Below are 6,000 nucleotides of genomic sequence, written 5' to 3'. Positions count from 1 at the left end.
ATCAAATGCATGGTGTTAATGTTCAACATGCATCATGATGGGCCCACACAGCTCGACCTCATGGGAAGTTTCCATGAGCTCGACTGCACGAAACCATTTCCAGTATATATTGGAAATGGTTCCGTGAAGTCGAGCTTCCCATGAGGTCAAGCTATGTGGGCCCCACCGTGATGCGTATTGAACATCTACCCTGTCAGTCAGATGCACCATTCCATGGTGGGTCTCAGGCTTAGAAATCAAGTCACTCGATGACTTTTGTTGGCCACGCCACATACAAAAGTTGAGAGGGGTTACCCTCCCATTAAAACATTCATAATCATTTTGTTGGGCTCATTGAGGTGTGGTTCACAAATCCAGTCCATCCATTATGTGTGTCCCACTTAGATGAGGGGTTAGACTAAGTTTCAGATGCATACAAATTTTAAGTGGCCCCTACCACTTTCTTTTATATGTTTTAGGTATGTCTTCACATGATTTTAGATGGTATGGCCCACCTGAGTTCAATATACGGTTGATTTTTGGGATATCCCATCATTTAAAGTTAACCCATCAAATGCACAATGTTGATGTTCAACATGCATCACAATGGGCCCACACAGCCCATAGAACCATTTCCATTTCCATTTCCATATCCATCAATTTTTATATACACACACGTTTGCTCGTCGTTAATTTCTTCCCGATCTTTCTTAATTCCTCTTTTTTACTTTTCTTTCTTCCTTGGAAGGGTTGCATGCATTGACCAAAGGCGCTTGTGGTTTGAATTTGAATCGAGCACTTGGGAGGCTTGAAGGACACGAGTCCTGGCACTCAACCACCCTCTGCGAGGTTGAGATGGACTCAGGCTGCGTAGTGTAGAGCACATAACCGGCGTTGCTACTGTGTATACGGGGTAAAAATCCATAAGCCCAACGTATTGTATGTGTTTTATCTATGAAGTTCATCCATTTTTTAAGATCATTTTACAGCATGAGCCCAAAAAAATGAGACTAATCTAAAGCTAAGTGGTCAACACCATAGGAAATAGTGGAGATTGAACACCCATCATTGAAATCTTCTTGAGGCCAGAGAAGTTCCGGATCAAGTTGATATTCATGTTTTCCCTTCGTCCATATCCTTATCCTTGTGACCTTATAAACAAGTTGAATGGTAAATAAATACCATGGGCAACATTATCCCCATGCTTCCTGTGTTGTGATCCACTTGAGCTTAGGAACTGCCTCATTTTTGGGCTCATGCCTAAAATGATCCAACTGAATGAATGGCCAGCGTAGATCAAATACATTCATCATCGGTGTTGTGTTCTAGCCTACGCAATTGGTGACCAGCTGAAATGCATAAATAACAGTTAATTGGGTGTATCTAAAGACCATTGGATATTTTTCATTCTGAACCGTCCAATAAATGCCTCCAAATCTGACAGTGAAATAATCATATAAGCATATATATATATATATATGATTTCTCTGGTTCACATTAGTTCGATAGTTGCATACATAAATAGGATGGATTAATTTGAATTTTATTTTATTTTTTTAATCGAAAAAACCACTAAACCTGCATGAGAAATAGAAGAACATACAAAGAAAACAAGGACTATCTTTACTTCAACTACCTACCTATACATGCAACATCAGAAGAACACAAACACTCTCAAAATCCAAGCACTTGAAGAGACCACATTATTTATTGGGGATCCTCTAAGTACGAGGAATGGAGAAAAAGAGCCCTTCTAATGGTGAAGCTCAACCATCGGATCGACCGACTGATCGACGTTATTGCCATCTGAAATGAGTTAACATGGGATGCACATCTTTCTTATCGTTACCACATGATCCACATTGATTGCCAGCAGATGGAAACTCTCATCAGTAGCCACCGCAGAGATAGGTTGCACGAGCGCACATGACTATCTTCCAGAATGGATTAATTTGAATTAACTTTATGCCACTTGTGCAATTTATAAGCATACCATCCATCACACTTTGCCAGAATATCAAAGTTTTTTGTTTTCAACAAAATGCATAAAGTATGATACACCCATATGTAATGTAATGATCCATATCCGCAGTAAAACGAATGAAAATCATATATATGTACATTGGAGGAATTACATGATACATGGTCAGTCCTGTGGATGGAACATGTGCAGTGGTAAATCGAATCAAAAAAACAAGAACCTCTAGACTAAGCAGGGGACAGCTCGATTAAATTGACTCGAATCTGGATTCTTGCTTTCTGTAAACAGGAAAAACATGTTTTCCTACGTTGTGATTGGTCCACATCATCATTGACACTGTCAGCACTGCTGTATTAAATGCAGTTTACAAAAAATAAATTTTTTTTCTATTTGTAGCAAGCTGAAGATCAGATTTAATTGACTCAAAGATCTGGCTAAGTCCTTACTTGACATGAATTGGTATTTAAGAACTAGGAGTGTGTTTGGATGCAACTATTTTCATTTCTCATTAAATCTGCATAGATGGGATCAATGTCACTCACATGTATGTTTTTTTGTGCCAAGCGTTCCGAAATCCAAACTGTTCATAAAAAATTGGCATCACAGAAACCCGATTCTGTTGAAATTTCAGGCCAAGTGGAACCTGAGTGGACCACAATCCTAAGCTCAAAATTAAGTAATGGAATGCAAACACACCCTACACTAAATAATAACAAAATAAAATAAATTTAGAATATCCAACATAAGCAAATGCAGCACAGCCCTTAGTACATCTCGCTGGTGATCGTCATGAATTCAATACTGACGTTCTTTTTAGAAAATCGTTAGCCAGGGAAGTGACTCAGCTCGATTACTTCGGGTCACACCTATATCGTCCAAATCAACCTGCTCAATCGCCTGAGGATTTTTGTCAATTTAGAATCTTAATCACACTCACGGGCGCCTCTCCTTTTGAGTCGCCATGAAATCTCGTCAAGGTGGCTCAGCTGAGTTTTGAATCGAGTCACTGAGTTTTCGAACTCTGACTCAGAGATCCCAGCAACCAATATTGGGACTTTTTTAGTTGAACCTGAGCCATTAATTAATTTCTTTCCATGAGCCTCCATCTCTGAACTGATAACTAGAAATTCAAGTTGTCCTGGAGTTCGTTTTTCCTCTAATGTGAGTCAGGATCCAATGCGTCTTCAGTATGGATTGCATTGCTATTTAATTTTCTATAGCTTTGTTTAGGTTTGGTATATGATTGGTGAAGTCCAGTTCTTTTTGTGGCACCTGCCCAAAAACTGTAATTATTCTTTTGATTCGACAAAATTTTAGGTGGTGTGATCCCATCTTTCTCAAAAAAAAAAAAAAAAACAGAAGAAGAAGGGAGAGTCAGGATCCAATGCATGACACCACCCACTGGACCCATGCTGAAAAGGCTTGATGATTTGAACCATCCATCTTCTCACTACTATTTTCCAATAATCATGCTTCGTTGACAACTCTAATCTTTGATTTTTAGGCAGAATGTAAACCATTGAAAGTTTTCCTTTAAAACAAAAACAAAAACAAAAAAAAAAAAAAAAAACCATCAACAGATTTCATTGCCCAGAAAAAATTACAGGCCTATTTCGGGCAGCAGAAAAGCATGGAACACTCCACTGCTGCCTATCTTTTACTATACAGGGAATGTACGAGAACCTTTTCTAATGTATCCTAAGCCAGTTTTGTCCAAAATGACCTGCCCCTTGATCAAACAGGGAGGGGGAGGAAAGGCCGCGAAATATCCTATTAGACTGTTCAGAGCTACCGATCTTGGCCCAAGCTGTCTGCGGGGCTATTAGCTTCTCTAAGAACATGAAGAATCCGAAAATTTCCCTGAGCTGAGAGCCTTTTGATTCTATTCAGCCTTTTGAAAATTTTCCTATCATTGTTCTTAATTCATCTGGAGATAATTATGGTCTTGGCCATCCAAAGTTTCTTACAGTGGCCCAATATAGCATGGAGTCCACAACATGGATGGTCCGATCATCAACTTAGCGTGTCCATATATAGTGGGGATGCTATTTTTGGATTATGATTTGTAAAGTAAATACTGGAGAAAGGATCAAGTTCTATCATTTACAGCCAATTTAGTTATCAATATCTCTACGTGGAATACATTGTTCGTGCGCTTCTTCAGTCTATGTGAGTTCAATCCAACCCGTCCTTTCACTGCCTCTAAATGCTTGGCCTAGATCCAAAATCCAGCTTGACCCATAACCATGGACGGCCACACCAAAGGTAACAATGTGTGACATTGAGGGGATGCACACTGTAGAAACTTTCACAGAATGTGGGGTTCACCTTGTTGTTGTTGGAAGTACAAAGCAATCCGGTGCATCTTCCTCTATCCATTGGATTCTCAAGGAGAGTAAGTGTTGGAGGAAGCTTCCAGCAACAGGTGCATTCCTTATGCGGCTGTTCAGCTTCAGATGTAGAATCTTTTAATATTTTTTTGGTGTTTTTTACAGTAGTTAATACCATGCCCTATAGTGTAATTTAAAAGGGTATTTTTGACTTTTAACCTTGGTGAAAAATGTCTATATAAGGCGGTAAGCTTGTAAGCAACGGTAAAATAGCAAAGTTTCTCATCTCATTTCTTACGTGTCCACTGAGTTCAAATCTAAGGCTTTGTAAAGCCAAGAAAAGCTCTAGCTTATACAGCCATCAAACTGGTATCAGAGCGTAGCTCATTTTCTAGAAGAAGTTTTTAGTTTTTTTTTCAGCCAAGTACAGCTTTCTCTGAAGAAAAATCTGTTTGAAAAAAATTCAGACTGCCAGCTTTTTCAGCCAAAAAAAAAAAAAAAACCCAAGTTTCCAGCAGTTTTTCAGTCAAGTACAGATTTTTTTTTTAAGAAAAAAAAATCAGATTTTAGCAGTTTTTCAGCAAAAAAAAAAAAAAAAAATCAGATTTCAAAAGTTTTTTTTCAGCTAAAAAAATCTGTTAAAAGAAAAAAAATCAGTTTTCTATTTCATCTCTCTCCCTTCATTTAAAAAAAAAATTAATCATTCCTTCTTTAAAAAATAAAAATAAAAAAGATGGCCAGCTCAATCCAGCCATAAGTTCCTAAGTTGTCTAAGGACAACTATGAAAAGTGGTGCATTCAAATGAAGGCGTTGTTCGGGTCGCAAGAACTATGGGAGATCGTCACCGATGGGTATGTAGAACCCACTATGGAGGAAGAAGCCGCCTTCACCAACGAAGAAAAGACCACTCTCAAAAATCAAAGGAAGAACAACAACAAGGTTTTGTTCCTCCTCTATCAAAGGTTGGATGAATCAACCTTTGAAAAGATTGCCAAAGTAATATCAAGCAAGCAAGCTTAGGATACCCTTGGGACCATCTTCAAGGGTGTTGATCGAGTGAAACAAGTTCACCTTCAAACACTAAGAGTCGAGTTCGAAGCGGCGCATATGAAGGAAGGTGAAAGTATCTCTGACTACTTCTCATGTCTAATTGTTATTATTAACAATTTAAAAAGAAATGGTGAAAAAGTTGAAGACATACGTGTCATTGAAAAGGCACTGCGATCTCTCACAACCAAGTTTGAGCACATGGTTGTGGCGATCGAAAAATCAAAGGACTTAGAAAAACTGTCCATTGAAGAACTATGAGATCGTTGCAAGTGCATGAGCAATGAATGCAAAAGAATGCTAGTTCAATGCTTGAACATGCCTTAGAGTCTAAGTTGACTCTAAATGAACAAAAAAATGGCCATACACAACGAGGCGGCCGTGGCACTAACAATCATGCAAGAGGTAAAGGGCATGAATATCATCCAAGCCATTAACAAAATCAACAAAAGTTTACCAGTTTCCTTGGAAGAGGAAATGGTAGAGGCTGGGTCATACGTGGTCGTGGAAATACAAAGAACGTTCAATGCCACAATTGTAAAAAATTCGATTATTATGCATCTGAGTGTTGGAGCAAAGTGGATCAAGATAAACAATCCAACTATGCTGAAGCATCACACCATGAACAAAAAGACTCCACATCATCCTCGCACAAGAAAAAG

Source organism: Magnolia sinica, chromosome 18 (assembly GCF_029962835.1).
Source record: "Magnolia sinica isolate HGM2019 chromosome 18, MsV1, whole genome shotgun sequence".
Classification (NCBI taxonomy): domain Eukaryota; kingdom Viridiplantae; phylum Streptophyta; class Magnoliopsida; order Magnoliales; family Magnoliaceae; genus Magnolia; species Magnolia sinica.
This window is presented reverse-complemented; position numbering follows the sequence as displayed.